This window comes from Saimiri boliviensis, chromosome 16, assembly GCF_048565385.1.
Source record: "Saimiri boliviensis isolate mSaiBol1 chromosome 16, mSaiBol1.pri, whole genome shotgun sequence".
NCBI classification, from domain to species: Eukaryota; Metazoa; Chordata; class Mammalia; order Primates; family Cebidae; genus Saimiri; species Saimiri boliviensis.
In genome coordinates, this window is record NC_133464.1 from 71,535,486 (window position 1) to 71,553,714 (window position 18,229).

The 18,229-nt window shown below is 34.3% G+C and overlaps 1 protein-coding gene and 1 long non-coding RNA gene across 2 annotated transcripts in view; one reads left to right on the forward strand and one right to left on the reverse strand.

Moving 5' to 3' along the window:
* LOC141581658 (uncharacterized) overlaps positions 1-18,229 on the reverse strand; it is a 772,188-nt gene that overhangs the window by 158,964 nt on the left and 594,995 nt on the right. Inside the window, exon 12 of the long non-coding RNA XR_012514424.1 lies at positions 11,634-11,739. This is a non-coding gene — a long non-coding RNA (uncharacterized LOC141581658). The remainder of the gene's footprint in view (positions 1-11,633; positions 11,740-18,229) is intronic.
* TRPC4 (transient receptor potential cation channel subfamily C member 4) overlaps positions 1-18,229 on the forward strand; it is a 203,736-nt gene that overhangs the window by 103,508 nt on the left and 81,999 nt on the right. The window lies entirely within an intron of this gene.

The window sequence follows — 18,229 nt, forward strand, 5'->3', positions numbered from 1 at the left end:
GCAGATGCAAATGCCTGTTGAGGACTTGTCAGACTGGCTCATGAAACTATGACAAGTCATTAAGCATTTAATTTCACTAGGTTTTTCAAGCTTGGAATTCAATCCCCCTGAGTTTCTTTACAGCTAATTAAGTTACATGTAACCACTGTCTTCTAATTCATATCTGAAAGTGTTTTTTTCCCCACAGTTAAATTTGAAATTGTGTGTGTCCAAAACATGGTACAAATTTATCCTTTTACACAGCACTGTTTAAGAAGTGACAAGTGTGCCTTATAAAACATAAAACAGCAAATTTGGCTTTAAATTAGATTAAAGAAATTTCTTTGATATTGCTTTAAATAAATATTTTAAAATTTGATTTTCAAGGAAGTGTACTCTTTTATTCACCTGAGAAGATGTGTATAAGCCGCTCTTTATAATACAGCTTTCATTTGGCACAAACAAGAATCAAAAGCATTAGGCTAATGATAATATCTTTGATAAACGGCACTATGTATTGGATACCTTCCCTTGGCCCTCAAATGAATTGCTTTTCGGTATAAAACTGATACTTCTGACTATGATGATTGACAAGAAAGTGCTAGCAATAAGATCATCAGGTTTCCATTAGGAAAACACTTTCTCTTGTTTCTGTTGTACAAATGTTCACATTTATATTTCAGGGTTATTTTATCTTAGGCCATTATTTAGTTACCCATATTTTCTCTGTCACTCATCACAAAACACAATGAAGAATTGTCAGCTTTTGAAGTTATGGGCTTAACAGCTTATTCCATTCAACATGTTTCCTAGAAAAATATAGAAAGCCAATAGATTGTGTTTTGGAAATTTATGAAACTGAAACGTTACAGTTCTCAATAAGCTTTTGTTATCATTTGTTGGTTCTAAAACATAAACCTTCAGTTTATCCTCCTCATTTTTACTTATTCTTCACCCTCATTGATCTTTGACCCTGTTAGGCATAGTCATAATTTTTCTAAATAGAGGTTAATTATTTTATGTTTGAATTTTTAGAAACAAAGACATACAGTAAAACTCTCTAGAATTGATAATGCCTGTGCTATAATTTGGCAATTCTTGATTCTGAAGCTGAATTCTGAAGCTGTGTGTTTACAAGTGGCTTCCAGGTGAGATAGAACAGGGAAAGCAATCACATCGTTTTACCGTTTTCGTATCACACCCTATTCCCTTTCTCCTTCTGAGCGTTAGGGAACATGGAGTGGCATGCTGTCTGCATGCACCGAAAGAGCAAATTAAGCCCATCCTCCACGGTTCCTTGCTGGCTCCCTTCTTGTTTGTAAAAGCCTGCTTAAAAAAAATTCTTCACAACACTGATACAGTGTGAAATGATGGATGTTGCTGTTGTTATTTTCCACAGCACTGATACAGTGTCAAATGATGGGCATTGTTATTTTTTTACCACGCCCTTATCTATGAGCACTGATTTTCCCAGGCAGCTCTGGAACATGTAGCCCTGAAACCTCTTTTTACCCTTTTCTTGATATTCCTCTTTTTATCTTATTAATTGCCAATTAATAATTGTACTTATTCCTGGGGTACATAGTGATGTTCTGATACAGAGGATGTATAGTGATCAGCTCAGGCTAATTAGCATATCCATCATTTCAACATCTGGTCCTTCTTTTTGACCACTGGAGTGAAGTTGGAAGTCTTGTTGGCATCTAAGACAGAGAGCTGTGAGGAGGCTACCAGAGGAGACTGGAGCTCCCACCGCAGAGATCTTCTCTCTGTCTCTAAATGCAATTCCACAGACGGTGTCCTTTTGGTGCCAAAGACTGAGAAAAGCAAAATGAGAAGACAGCAAGCCCTAGGCTAAGTTTGAATTTCTTTCGGAAGTTTCCTAAAACCTGGAATTCTGCTCTTGCTTAGATAATAAAATATAATTTCCAGGAGCCACCTTATTGAAGCCCAGGAAAATATTTCTAACTGTGTCTAAGATTTTATGGAAGACTTTCTGGAATCAAAAAACACCTTAATTAAGTTTCAGTGGAAAATTAGGATTTATTCAGGCAAAGAAGTTAGAAAAAGGCATATGGGGAAGAAATACTCTGTGCAGATTCATTGAGGCAAAGAAGAGCATGGAACATAGAGGCACCTTCAGTGACCTTTGTGTTCTCATTCCAACCCATGGCCCTCTACCCTTGCTTTCTCTCTGCTGGGCAAGTGGGGATGGCTCCTTTGTTGGGTCTCAGCTCATGTTATCACCTTCTCAGTGAAGACTTCCAGAACACCTAATCTCATTAGTATCCTTTTCTCTCATCCATTATTCTCTTTTATATCACAGTTTTATTATCTTTGTGGCCTTTATCAAAATCCAAAATAATTTTATTTATGTGTATGTTTATTTATTATCTATCTTCCTCCACCTGTATCTAAGTGTCACCTTATCTGGTTTATTACTGCAATTTCAGTGCCTGAAACAGTGCTTAGGATATAGTAAGTGCAAAATAAATAATCATAAATTAGGGTGGGCAGAAGCTAAAATTAGGAAAAAAAACACAAAGAGTAGATGATAAAGATCTAGGATCAGCAGTACCGAGGAACATGGTTTTTATAAAACACTGTGATATTTAATCATTATTAAATATGGAGATCAATATTATCTTTATTATTTTTTGAAACTCCTATTCCTCAAAGAAGTCACTGTCTTTCTCTTTAAGTCTGGTCCTTCTATCATCTCTATTAAAGTGGAAGGCACCCCTAGTTACACATGTTAGAAACCTGAGAGTCATCCTTGATCATTTAATATCCATCATCTCCAAAAGCCTGATGGGGTAGATGAGAAATGGGATGCAAATAGAGAGGTGCTGGCTAATTTCTTTTCTTTTGAATCAGAGCCTGCCTTGGCTACCCACCTGACCCATAGAATGCAACAGAAGTGACTTTATTCTTAGGCTCACTGTTTTAGGAACTGGGTCTCACTGTCTTGCAAGCTGGACTGCAGTGGTGCAGTCTTGGTTCAGTACAAGCTCCACCTCCTGGGCTCAAGTGATCCTCCCCCCTCAGCCTCCCACGTAGCTGGAACCACAGGTACATGCAACCACACCCTGCTAATTTTTGTATCTTTATAAAGACAGGGTTTTGCCATGTTGCCCAGGCTGGTCTGAAACTCCTGAGCTCAAGCAATGTACCCACTTTGGCCTCCCAAAATGTTGGGAATACAACATGATGATCTTATTGCTAGCATTTTCTTGTCAATCATCATAGTCAGAAGTATCAGTTTTATTTTGAAAAGCAATTCCTTTGAGGGCCAAGGGAAGATTGCTTTGACTATATGGGCTGTATTTTTGTTTGTTTGTTTGTTTCCCATGAATTTTACAATTGCTTTTTCAAATTTTGTGAAAAATGACATTAGTAATTTAATTTGTAGTTGCTTCAGGCAGTATGGTCATTTTTAATGATATTAATTCTTCTGATCTATGAATATGGCATGTTTTTCTGTGTGTTTATGTCATATACTATTTATTTCATCAGTGTTTTGTAGTTTTCCCTGTGAAAATCTTTCATCTCCATGGTTAAATATATTCCTAGGTGTTTTTTTTTTTTTGTACCTTTTGAAATGAAATAGACTTCTTGATTTTGTTCTCAGCTAGATTGTTACTAGTGTATAGAAGTGCTACTGATTTTTGTACATTGGCTTTGTATATTCTGAAACTTCATTGAATTTATTCAAATCTAAGAGGATTTTTTGGTGGAGTCTTTACAGTTTTCTAGCTTTAAGACATGTCATCAGTGAACAGGGTTTCACTGGAAACCTGAATAGTCCCAGGAGATTAGCTAGCTGTCTTTCTCTGTCATAGTCTGAGCGGCCAACCTTTGACTACTGTGCTTTTATTTTGTTTTGTTCTTAATTTTTGTGTTGTGGTGAAATATACAAAATATAAAATTTTGTTTTGTTCTTAATTTTTGTGTTGTGGTGAAATATACAAAATATAAAATTGACTATCTTAGCTATTTTGTGTAGTTCAGTGACATTAATTACATTCATATTGTATAACCATCACCATCATCCACTCTAGAAGTGCTTTCTTCTTGCAAAACTAGAGGGAAGGGAAACTGAGAAGTTAGTGTTTAATTAATATAGATATTCAGTCTCTGGAATATACCATTCTAGTTTCTGCCTTTATTATTTGGACTAATTACCTAATATAAATGGAATTATAGATTTGCCTTTGTCTGATTGGCTTATTTTACTTAGCCTAATGTCCTCAAAGTTCATCTACGTTGTAACAAATGCCAGATTTTTCCTTTTTTTTTTTTTAAGGCTAAACAATATTCCATTGTGTGTGTATGTATATGTGTGTGTGTGTGTGTGTGTGTGCATATATATATATATATCTCACATTTGCTTATCCCTTCATCCACTGAAGGACACTTAGGTTGATTACTTCCACATTTCAGCTATTGTGATAACACTGCTATTGAAATGAGAAAACAAATATTCTTCAACATCCTACTTTCAATTTTTTTGGGCATACCCCCAGAAGTGTAACTTCTGAATCGTATGGTAATTGTATTTTTTTAATTTTTGAGAAACCTCCATAAGTGTTTTTCACAGTGGCTTTACCATTTTACATTCCCACTAACACTGTGTGAGGGTTCCAGTTTCTCCACATCCTTACCTACAATTGTCCTCTATTTCTTTACTTAAAGGAAAATTATTCTGTCTGTTCTTGATAGTGTTTATTGAAATTTCTATTATTGTAGAATTTTTTATTTCTACCTGGAATTCTGTCAAAAATTGTTTGATATATTTTCATGAACTATGCCAATGTTTATAATAATTATATCTTTTGTAATAAACCTTTTATTAATATATAATGTACTTTTTGTCACCTTTTTTATTTAAAATCTATATTATCGGGTACTAATATCACCACTCTTTCTCCCTTTTGATTACTATTTGCATGTCATAGCCTTTTTTATTCTTTCACTTTCAAACTATTTGTGTCTTTGAATTTAAGATAAGTCTCTTGTAGAAAGCATATAGTTGAATCATGCCTTATTCATTCCATCAATTCCTGTCTTTTGAGTTGGAGAGTTTAATCCATTTACATTTAAAGTTATTGCTGATAAAGGGATACTTGCTTATGTCATTTTGCCATTTGTGTTTATTTCCTGCATTACTGTCTTCTTTTATGTATAGCTTTTTTTTTTGTAATTACCTTCTCATTTTCTTTTGTGTTTATTCCGTAGTTATATTCTTTATGGTTACCATGGGGATTACATTTAATGTTCTAATGTTATAACATTCTAATTTGAATTCATACCATCTTAACTTCAATATCATACAAAAATACAGTTTCTTTTTAGCTCCATCTCCATGCTTTTCAGTGGTTGTCACAAAATTATATCTTTATACATTATATGTGAGATATAAATGAATGATTTTTAAATTCATTTTTCTCTTAAATTATGCAGAAAACAAAATGTGGAGTTATAAACCAAATAACAATAATACTAACTTTGTAGTTATCTACCTATTCACTTTTACTGTGATCTTTATTTTCTCATACAGCTTTGTGCTACTGTCTAATGTCCTTTCATTTCAAACTGCAGAACTCAATTTAGCACTTCTTGCAAATCTGCTCTAGAATGTTCTAAGTACAGTTTTGCTAGATACAGGAGTCTTTTTTATCTAAACTGCTTTCTTGAGGTATGATTGACATGTACACAGCTATACATATATATATACACATACACACACACACATATACTTAATGTATATAACTCAACGATTGTTGTGAGTATATGTGTATATATATATAGTATATATATACAGTATATATATAGTGTATATATATATAGTTACACATATATATACACACACATATATATACACATATGCTTAATGTATATAACTCAATGATTGTTGGTGGGTTTTTTGTTTCAGCCCCAGAATTTCTTTTTTGTTTCTTTTTAAAGTTTTTAAATACATTAAACTATCAGCTTTCTGCCTTCTGGCATCTAAAGTTTCTGATGAGAAATCTGTTGATCATCTTATTCAGGATTCCTGGTATGTAATGAGTCTCTTCTTTCATACTGCCTTCAAGATTCTCTCTGTCTTTGCCTTTTGATAATTATATTATAATGTGTCTTGGTGTAGATCTCTTTGAGACTATAATACTTGGAGCTCACTGAGCTGTTTATAGTAATTTTCATCAACTTTGGGGAAAAGTTGGCCATTATTTCCTCAAATATTCTCTCTGCCTCTTTCTCTCTTCTTCTGAACTACTTAGACTGTGTTCACCATTGTTCTTTTTTTATTTCCTCTGCTCCTCAGACTAGACAATTTCAATTGTCCTATCTTCAAGTTCACTAACTTTTTCTTCTGTATGCCCAAATCTGCTTTTGAATCTGCTGAGTGTTTTCATTTCAGCTCCAGAATTTTACTTCTGGAGTGTTTAAATTCTTTATTGATACTTCCTTTTTGTTCATACATAATTTTCTTGAATTTCTCCTTTAGTTCTTTAAGCATCTTCAAGACAGTTGTTTTACACTCTTTGGGATATCTGCCATCAAGTATTTCTCAGGGACAATTTCTATTGGTTTACAGTTAATGTTTTCTCCATCTATAATTCATTCATTCAGGCATTCACCAATCCAGCCTTTCAAGTACTGATTCAATAAGAAATTATATAACAAGAAATTATTGAATGTTTCTATATTCTAGACATTATCAAATTAACTTTGTTTGAAAAAGTAAAGCCTCAGTTGGAATTTTGGGCCTTGCCAGAAATTTGTGAAAGGACCTCTTGGAACAAATACATGATCACTTTATACTCACAATAATGTTACCAACTACTTAAGATTGTTTTGTCTAATAAAATTCTCATTATGGATGTGGAGGATTAAAGAAAACAAAAAAAAATCCCACTTACTTAGTGTTTTTCTGATTTCAGGAAATATTTACTAATCCTTCTTCCCTAGAACTTCATAATTACAATAAAAAATCATCACAATATGATAGTGTAAATACTTGAAAATTACAGGAGACCTAACTACAAGCTCCATGTATACAATTAAAATAATTTGAATGCATGAAATAATAAAAATTGTAGACTCTTTTTACCACTTCTAATTCACTCCTTGAGTTGCGAATTAATGTTGAATGTATTAGGGGAAATAGTCCCAGATATTTGCCTATGTACACCTCCAGAAACCCATATCCCCATCCACATTCACAAAAAACACACCTACACACTTATGGACCCACATACTCATTGTCACACCCACAGTTTTAAATTGTATATATAAATAAGATTATGTTATGTATATGGCTATGTTATTTTTTCCTTTGAAAAATATGTCCTAGAGATTTTTAAAGTACCAATAATTACATAGTTACTTTATTATTTTGAAGTAATATATGGAATTCATAAATAATAGATGAATAATTATTTATATAACTAATCCCTAATTTGTGGACATTTAAGTTTTCCCAATTTTTCCTATCATAAATGAGGCTTCAGTAAACTTTCTTGTAAAAGCATCTTTGCATTTATAAGCCAGTTTGTCTGCAGGATAGATTTTTTAGAATGGAATAGTTGCATCGAAATAGGTATGCTTTATAAAATTTTATAGTCCTAATTTTTTCCATATTAAAAAGGTAATAGCCAGGTGTGGTGGCTCACATCTGTAATCCCAGTACTTTGGGAGGCTGAGACAGAGGATCACTTGAGCTTAAGGGTTCAAGACCAGCCTGGGCAACATAGCAAGATATCTTCTCTACAAAGGAATTTTTAAAAATTAGCTGGGCATCATAGTGTGGGCCTGTAGCTCCAGCTACTCTGAAGTCTGAGGCAGAGGCTAGCTTAAGCTCAAGAGATAAAAGCTGCAGTGACCTGTGACAGCACCACTGTACTCCACCTGGACAACACAGTAACTCTGAAAAAAAACAAAAACAAAAAACACCTCAGTAATTTACATCCCCACCAACAGTGGGTATCAACAGCATCAAGTTTTCTTCACATCTGTCAGAACAGTAATTTTTTTAAAAATTGCCAACCTAATACGAGGAACAAAATATTAGCTTAATGAATAACATAATATATATATGTTTTTTTCATTAGCCATTTGGAGTTTTGAGTTGCTTTGTGTGATCGTATCTTTTGTCTATTTTTCTATTGGATTAGGTGTTTTTCTCATTGTTTTGTAGACAACCCTTATATAGTATGAATATCAATATTTTGCTTATGTATTATAGACTTTTTGTATTTTTTTTGTTTGGGTGTACATTGTACACTTTTCTGTGTTCAAACCTATTAATCATATGCTTTTGTTATTTTTAAATATCTCTCTTTTTTATAAAGGGCCTCCCTAAACACAAGATTATAAAGATGTTCTCCTATATTTCCCCGTGTGTGTGCATATGTGCCTTTGTGTGTTTATATGTTTGAGAGAGGGAGAGAGCGAGAATCTTGCCACTATGTATTTTTATGGGACTTATTTGGTACTAACTCAAGTGTCATAGCTCCCATTAAGTACTAGTCAACGCTTCCTCCCCACCCCCTGTATAAAATATCCCTTCCATGTACACCCATATTACCCTGTGCTTATCTTTCTGATTCTCCATCCAAATATTTCACATTTACTGATTTGCATTTTTACTCCCTCAGTGCAAGATTCTTGAGTATAGGGATCCTGTCTTAGTCATGCTTATCTTTTTTCTCATGCAATAATTGCAATAATAGTAAGTGCGTATTTACAAATTAACATTCAAACTAAAAAAAACACTTGTTACTTGATCTTAATTCATGTATTTATTGCTTATGTGTGTAGAAATAAACTAAATATTTTGAAACCTAAATGCTACTTCCCCATTTCCTTGGGTACTGTCTGAAAAGAACAGAAACATCTTGTCTATGAAAGCATTAGAGAAAACAAGATATTTGATATCACTGAGGGTTAAAACTAAAAAATATTTCAAGTGTTTATTCTTCTAGTGTGGTGTTAAAAAAGCTGACCATTCAACAGCTGGATTAAATGGACCTTTCGAATACCTCATAAAGGATGTTTACCAGTATGGAGTCAGTGAACACAACAAATTTGACTGGTCCGATTACATCCCATTTAACCTAATCAAACCTCTTTTTTTTTCCTGCCAAATTATAGAATTAATCAAGCCATTAGTGCAAGAAGTCTCTTTTTAAAACTTTTTTTTATGCTTTAAGTTCTGGGGTATGTGGGCAGAACATGCAGGTTTGTTACACAGGTATACATGTGCCATAGTGGTTTACTGCATCCATCACTCCAACATCTACATTAAATATATCTCCTAATGCTATCCCTCCCCCAACCCCCAACCCCCTGCTATCCCTCTCCTAGACCCCCAGCCCTCAACAGGCTCCAGTGTGTGATGTTCCCCTCCCTGTGTCCATGTGTTCTCATTGTTCTACACTCACTTATGAGAGAGAATGTGCGGCGTTTGGTTTTGTGTTCTTGTGTCAGTTTTCTGAGAAGGATGGTTTCCAGCTTTATCCATGACCCTGCAAAGGACATTAACTCATCCTTTTTTTTTTTTTTCCATTGTTTTGAAACTTCATCCTTATTCATAAATAGCTCTGTCCAAAGTTTCCTTGAAAACATTTCTTTTTTTATTATTATTATTATTTTTTTATTGCATTTTAGGTTTTGGGGTACATGTGAAGAACATGCAAGATTGTTGCATAGGTACATACAAGGCAGTATGGTTTGCTGTCTTCTGTCCCCTCACCTGTATCTGTCCTTTCTCCCCATGCTATCTCTTCCCACCTCCCCACCCCCCGTCCCTCCCCCATTTCCCCACAACGGACCCCAGTGTGTAGTGCTCCCCTCGCTGTGTCCATGTGTTCTCATTGTTCAACACCTGCCTATGAGTGAGAATATATGGTGTTTGATTTTCTGCTCTTGTGTCAGATTGCTGAGAATGATGGTTTCCAGGTTCATCCATGTCCCTACAAAGGACGTGAACTCATTGTTTTTGATGGCTGCGTAATATTCCATGGTGTATATGTACCACATTTTCCCTATCCAGTCTATCATTGTTGGGCATTTGGGTTGGTTCCAGGTCTTTGCTATTGTAAACAGTGCTGCAATGAATATTCGTGTGCACGTGTCCTTGTAGTAGAATGATTTATAATCCTTTGGATATATACCCAGTAATGGGATTGCTGGGTCAAATGGGATTTCTATTTTTAGGTCCTTGAGGAATCGCCACACTGTCTTCCACAATGGTTTAATTAATTTACATTCCCAACAACAGTGTAAAAGTGTTCCTATCATACCCACAACCATCTGATCTTCGACAAACCTGACAAAAACAAGCAATGGGGAAAGGACTCCCTGTTTAATAAATGGTGTTGGGAAAACTGGCTAGCCATGTGCAGAAAGCAGAAACAGGACCCCTTCCTGACACCTTACACCAAAATTAACTCCAGATGGATTAAAGACTTAAACATCAGACCTAACACCATAAAAACCCTAGAAGAAAATCTAGGCAAAACCATTCAAGACATAGGTGTAGGCAAGGACTTCATGACCAAAACGCCAAAAGCAATGGCAACAAAAGCCAAAATAGACAAATGGGACCTAATCAAACTCCACAGCTTCTGCACGGCAAAAGAAACAGTCAGTAGAGTGAATCGGCAACCAACAGAATGGGAAAAAATTTTTGCAGTCTACCCATCTGACAAGGGGCTGATATCCAGAATTTACAAAGAACTAAAGCAGATCTACAAGAAAAAAACAAACAAGCCCATTCAAAAATGGGCAAAGGATATGAACAGACACTTTACAAAAGAAGACATACAGGAGGCCAACAAACATATGAAAAAATGCTCATCATCACTGGTCATCAGAGAAATGCAAATCAAAACCACATTGAGATACCATCTCACACCAGTTAGAATGGCGATCATTAAAAAATCGGGAAACAACAGATGCTGGAGAGGATGTGGAGAAATAACTCATCCTTTTTTATGATGGCGTAGTATTCCATAGTGTATATGTGCCATATTTTCTTTATCCAATCTATCACTGAAAGACATTTGGGTTGGTTCCAAGTCTTTGCTATTGTGAACAATGCTGCAATAAACATAAGTGTGCATATGTCTTTATAATAGAATGATTTATAATCCTTTGATTATATACCCCGTAATGGGATTGCTGGGCCAAATGGTATTTCTAGTTCTAGATCCTAGAGGAATCACCACAGTCTTCCTTTTCATATGTGATGGATTTGACTCCAGTCTGTCAAACCACTGAACACCCAGGCTGATTGGGCTGATGTGGCTAGCTAGTCAGGGAAGAGTAAAATATAACAGAAAGTATCCCAACAGCAAAACATACCTGGGTCTAAACCACTTATCTGAGAGTTACTACTGTGTAACCTTGAACAAAATATTTAACCTTCCTCAGTCTCTACTTCTTTATGTATGAAACAGACATTTTATTCTTACCTTTTACATACGTCCACATGTTCCTTCTGAAATTGTTACATCAAAGAGTTTAATCCATAATCTTCTACCACAATATCTGAATAAATGCTAATATAATAGTGATAATTCTTGAATAAGATTTTTCTGCCTGAAGAGTGATGAATTAAAATATGCCACAGGTGTGGTGGCTCATACCTGTAATCTCAGCATTTTGGGAGGCCAAGATGGGAGGATCACATGACCAGCGGGAGCAGGACTTCAAGAGCAGCAGGAGCAGCATAGCAAAACTCCACGTATACACCTATAAAAATATTTTTAAAAGCAAAAAAAAAAAATTAAATAGCCTATAAGTCAAAGCAAAAAAAAAAATTAAATAGCCTAAATTTTTTAAAAACAAAAAAATAGCCTATAATTGCTCTTACAGTAGAAGACTGAAATATAAAATGAGAAAATTAATTTAAATAAAATCCATTGGAAAAGTCTATATTCTGTGTTATTTATAAATGAAGGAGTTTAAAGATAAAGTTAAATAATCTTGAACTTTTAGTTCCATTTTTCAAAGGTAAAATTACAAGGTTTGCAATGTTCAGCCATATCTAACTATCTGATTGGCTCCTTATTCTAGACTGCTTTATAATATTCATGGATACGTAGTAGGGCCAAGTGCAATGGGCAGAAACTCCTTCATAATATTCCACTAAAAATGACATAGTATAAACCCCAAGATAGCCTCTTTGAAAGCCCTAGACTTTAACAATAATGCTGAATATATTTGAATGTCACTTCACAACATCCCTTAGGAATACTTTTATTAACAATATTTTGTATTTCGAGAAATGACTTACTAGACAAGTGTTTTGTAATTAAAAATATGATAAAATAAATTGAGCTTACTACTGTATTTGCTAACCTTTTCAAGACATTATTGGATAAAAGAACTTAGCGAAACTAGAGGGTTTCTTTTTTCAATCTTTTAGCAGTGGACAACTATTTTGTAAACAAGCACCTTACGAAAAATAGAAAGGTGCAGGCTATAAATGCAGAAGGTCCTTCTCCTTTCTTTATTGTAATAGAACTATTCATAGGCTGACTCTTGGGAAGCTTTGTGTATAGTCTGTGAAGTTAGGAAGAAGCAGCTATTTGTTTAGAACATGTCTCCTAATAGTCCTTTTCTTCAAATTCTTCCAAGTACTCATAATAAATATTTTGCCAGGCAGTGGCAAATATTTTTACAGCAGCCTATGAGGTCTGTTGTCACTGACACACCATGTGTTTAAAGATTAGACTCCACCAATTGTTGAGCTGTATAAATACCCTGAGCTGTGTCTCTGTATATTATTAAATATGCATCCCTAAAGAATTGAAAATGAAGTATATTCAGAATGTACCCAAGTAAAACTCCTGCTAATAGGAAATATGTGTTCAAATGAAAAATAAAAAATAATCATACTCCTGAGTGAAAATCATGTAATGGCACAAGTGCAAAAGATTAGTTTTGTTAATATTTAGGTGTGTGCCATTATGTGAGGTGTTGAGAAATAAATATTTATTTGCAAAACCCTTAAATACTGATTATCTTCAAATCTGTAAACTCTATACTGCTATCTTTCTATATAAAAATATCTAGCACAAAAATAAAATGACTATTTAAAATGTTCTCATTAGATAATGCAGAATACCAATTTCAATGTAGAAAAAAATAATTCTAGTAAAAAGCAAAATAATAATAATAACCTCACTGCTCAGTCTCTCATGTCCAAAACAAAAGACTGACTCAGGCTTCCCATTACTAGAAATGGCAAGTATCTGGCATTCTCTTTCATTCTAGGACGTGCACTAGATAGCTATACCATTTTGCCTTCTATTTTAGTGGTTGCTATCAGAATTTCAATATATACATTCATTAGTTTTCGTTGCTGCTTGTAACAGATTTTTACATAGTGGCTCAAAATAACACATCCTTTATTATTCTATAGGTCAGTATGCCACAAATATGATGCAAGTCTCAGTGAGCTAAAATTGAGTTCCTGGCATGGTTGCATTTCTTCTGGAAGCTCAGGGGAGAATCATTTTCCTTGCCCTTTTCATCTTCTCCTCTTTCTCGATTTTTAAAGCTAGCAATAGTAGCAGGTTGTGTCCTACTCAGCAGCATCATCTCAGCCCCCTCCTGCCTCCTTCTTCCACCTTTTAAAAAGGTTCCTGACTACACTGAGTAGTATAGATAATCCAGAATAATTTTTCTATTTTAATGTTAGCTGATTAGCAATCTTAATTCCATCTACAACCTTCATTCCCACTTGCCATGTAACATAACATATCCACATAAACATCTTCAAGGAGGGCATTATTCTGTCTGCCACAATACACTCAATTTTACACAGTCTAGCTGGAGTTCATATTGTATACTTCATGTAATATGTAGAAGCTTTGCCACAGAAAAGACCCATTTACCCCACCTTGCTGTTCTTTATGCTGTAGTTGAAATATACATTCCATACACTATAAATATCACAATATCTTAATTTTTGCTTTATACATTGATATGTGTGTAAATAACAGAAAAATGTTTTTAAATAATAGAAAAAATTATCCTTTATTTACCTATGTATTTGCCTTTTCTAATGTTCTGCATTCCTTCCTGATCTGAGTTTTTGTTTTTTGTTCCAGTATCATTGCCTTTAAACCAGAAGAGACCTCTTTAGCATGTCTTGTAGTACATGTCTGTTGGCAACAAATATTTTTAGTGTGCTTTTATCTGAAAATGTCTTTGTTTTACCTTCATTCTTTTTTTCTTCTTTTTATGAGACATGGTCTCACTAGAGTGGAGTAGCATGATTACAGCTCACTGCAGCCTCAACCTCCCAGACTCAGGTGATTCTCCCACCTCAGCCTCCAAAGTAGCTGGGACTACAGGCATGTGTCACTCATCTCCATTCTTGAAGAATGTTTTCATTCAGTATAAAATTCTGGATTGACAGTTTTTTGTCTTTCACTATCAATCTTTTAAAGATATTGCCCCATTCCCTTCTGGGAGCTATAATTTCTGATGAAATGTCAGCAATAATTTTAATTTGTATTCTCCTGCATGTAATATGCCATTTTCTCAGACTGCTTTTATAATTTTTTCTTTTTTGTTTGTTTAGAAGTTTGACTATTCATGTGTTCTGGCATAGTTTTCTTCATCATTATTCTGTTTGAGGTTTTCCTGAGCTTCTTGAATCTGTAAATTTATATATTTCACCAATTTGGAGGAAACTTTATGCCATTATCTTTTCAAGTATTATTTTCCTGACTCATTCTGTTATTCTTCTGATACTTCAAATACACCTTTTGATATTATTCCACAGATACTTAAGGTTCTATTAGCCTATTTTAATATTTCTTTCTCTTTTACTTAGATTGGATAATTTCTGTTGATCAGTGTTTGGCTTGACTTCCTCTTTCCTCTGTCATATCCATTCTGCTGTTAAGCTCATTCAGTAATATTTTTATATTTTAGATATTTTATTTTCAGTTCTGGACTTTCCAATTTGCTCTTTTATAGTTTCGATTTCTCTGCTGAGACTTATGTTTTCATTTATTATGACCATATTATTTTTTTCTTTGCCGTCTTGAGCTTAGTTATAATAACTGCTCTGAAGTCTGTCTGCTAAATCCATTATCTGGGTCATCTTGAAGTCAGTCTTCATTGATTGTCTTTTCTCTTGAGAATGGATCAATTTTTCTGCTTCTTTCTAGAAGGAGAAATTTTGCATTGTATCTTGGATGTTTTATGTTGTGGAAACTCTAAACTCTGTTATAATCATCTGAAGTTTTGTCTGTATGTGTGTTGTGTGTTGTAGTTTAAAGTCAGTATGTCTCAGTTCAGTTCTTCTCTAAATCCCCTTTAGCTAGACTGTCTGCAGTCTGCCCTACATATGCATGGCTTAGGGTTCTGTACAGAATTTGGGAATCTTTTCTCTCACTCCCTCTTTTATGGAATTCTCTCTTCATTTTCCAGAAGTTGTGGTTGCCCTGAATACTGTCATATATTTTTGTACACCATTATTATTTATATTTTCAGAGTTCTTGCCTCTCCACAATGTACCACAGTGGTAGCCTGTCCTCTGGCTAATAGCCATATACAAACAAGTAAATAAGTAAATAAGAAACCCATTAGACTGGTCCTTCCTTCCAAGTTTTTACTCTTTTCCAGATCTGCATATTTTTATTCATTTCCATTATTAAGGGGTAGTTTTTCATTGTATTTTCTTCAAAGTTATAGTTGTTCCTTTCAGGATGGGGTTGGTCTATATGTTAGTTCCCTAGGGCTTCCATAAGAAGGTAGCACAGACTGGGTAGCTTAAACAGAATTTTTTTTTTTTTTCTCACAGCTCTAGAGGCTAGAAGACTACGAGCAACACATAAACAGGGGTGGATTTTTCTGAGCCCTCTCTCTCTGGCTTGGAGATAACTGTCTTCTTTCTGTGTTTACACCTGGTCTTCCCTCTATATTTCATTTTAACTTAATTACCTCTTAAAGATTTTATCACTAAATACTGTCACATTCTGAGGTTCTGGAGTTAGGACTTAAACATACTAACCTTGAATAAAGGACACAATTGAGACTATAACAGTTCATAAAGAAATGTTTCAGCCACACCACATCAGACAGGTCCATTCAGTATACATTCTAGACCCACATTGCTAATAAACTCATGTGGGTGTGTAAAATACAACATAGTCCATTCCTCTTACTACTAAGCAGCCAAGAGCATTTAAAATGTAGACTTAAAAACTATAAATTTCTAAAGTAGAAATAGGGCTCTATTCTAAAACTATTTTCTGATATCATCATCTATTAGCTGTTCAGTCTTTGTGAAAAGCTTTGGTATAAATCTCTAAATCAATATAATTCACTGAGAATTATATGACTAATATTTTAAATTGTTCTTGTACCTATTTCTCTCCCTTATAACTCCCTGTAAAATGTTGTGGATATTGTCATGGAAATAAGTTACTACGTTCTGGGCAGCCTCACTTCAAATGTTTTTGTTTTCCACCTACATGTGTTATTACACTCTTACAGTAGGTCTCCAGATCAAAGAGTGTGCGTTTGGTTATATAAACACGTATTCAGTCTATGCTATTTTACCACCATCCCCTCCAAACTTCTTAGTCTCCTATATCAAACATGATATAAAAAAAATACTTTAAGAACTCAGATGTACCCAAGAGAAGCAGCTATGAGGAAAATAAACTCACAAAGGACAATTTAAAAATAAAAATGTTTTTTTCCAGCTTCCTAGTTTAAAAATACCATGCTCGTTGAGACTTGTAATGATTAAAAATAACCCTTAAGTAGAGAGAGAGTTTTTTTAAGATCTGTTTATCTGAAATTTTGTGTTAAAAATATTTAAGAATCAACATTCATATTTCAGCAGTAATGTCTTTTATGTCCTCAGAGTGACCTCCCCTCCCACCACATACACAAAGTACTAACCACTTCCTCAAGATACTATGTAGGTTCAGAGTTCAACTTTATTTTGAAAAAGAATAACTCAGTCTAGAAATTTTCTTATACAAAACTTGACTAGAAATTCAAAGCCAGTGCTCTGTTCATGAGCTACCCCATATTTGCAAATGTATGGTAAAGAAATCATTGCTAATGAAATGTTGGTATAAAATAGAAGTGCAAATTCAAGTGAATAGTTTTAATTTACTTATAATGTTAGGATTCAAAATTCTCCTCTAAAAGAAGTTATCTCATCTTTAATGAATTTGTTCATCTTCTTACAATTCCTTTATATTTTAGTACTTAGAACTTTTTTAGACCTTGAAGGGTAAGATGATTGCCAAAGTATTACTCCATCTAAGAAACTATACAAGAGGTCACGCCAAGAACACGTAACAAATTAAGGTATGTTTTAAACATACTTTATCTCTGCTTTTGATTTGCAGTAAGGAGAAAAAAAATTAATGTTTCTCTTAGTCTGTAAAAATTACAAACACTCAAAAACAACATATTAAATTCTAACACAGTTTTATCAGGTCTTGAGGCTCTTAAAAAGGACATGCAAAAAAATTTCTACTAATTTTTTCATGTGTAAAAAATTAGTAGAAAGCCTTAGGTACGCCTTTGCTCCCAAAATGGAGTGGGGCACTGAGGCATATTCCCACGGTTTCTCTGAGTCACTTTGCTGTATCTGTCATAGGTTGGCAGGGACAGTTCCTAGCAAGCGATTCAAATCTCCATATACAGTTACAAGAGGAGAGAGATGGACAGTTTTTAATATATGCCAATTCCGGATAATGACCAAGATCACATTTCAGTTGGCAGATTTCCCAAGTGTCTTATCTGACCAAACAACCTATGATGTTATGATCTAGTGAAGAATAATTCCTTATGAGGTCAGATGTGGTGTCCAGAAAAAGCAATGTATGACTGAACTTTGTGAACCCACTTTTCTCACGGTAGTTGCAAGTAGATATAGCAATATTTGCAAATTGCATTAAGTTGTGTAATGTCTTCAATGCAAGTATGTGCATTGGGATGGGAGGGCAGGAAGAAGGAAAGAACTAATAATATTTTTGCACCTGGTACTGTGATAAGCTCTCAACATACTTTATCTCATTTTTTTCTTCCCCAGAAGGCAGCTATTTTTACAATCTGCATTTTAAAGACAGGTCTTTCTGGCTCTGGAATCTGGACACTTCATATAATACATGCTTTCTCTGTAAAACACAAAATTCCCTTATTTATTTACTACCATTCAATCTAAGCAAAGGTGCATTACTTTGTTGATTTCCCT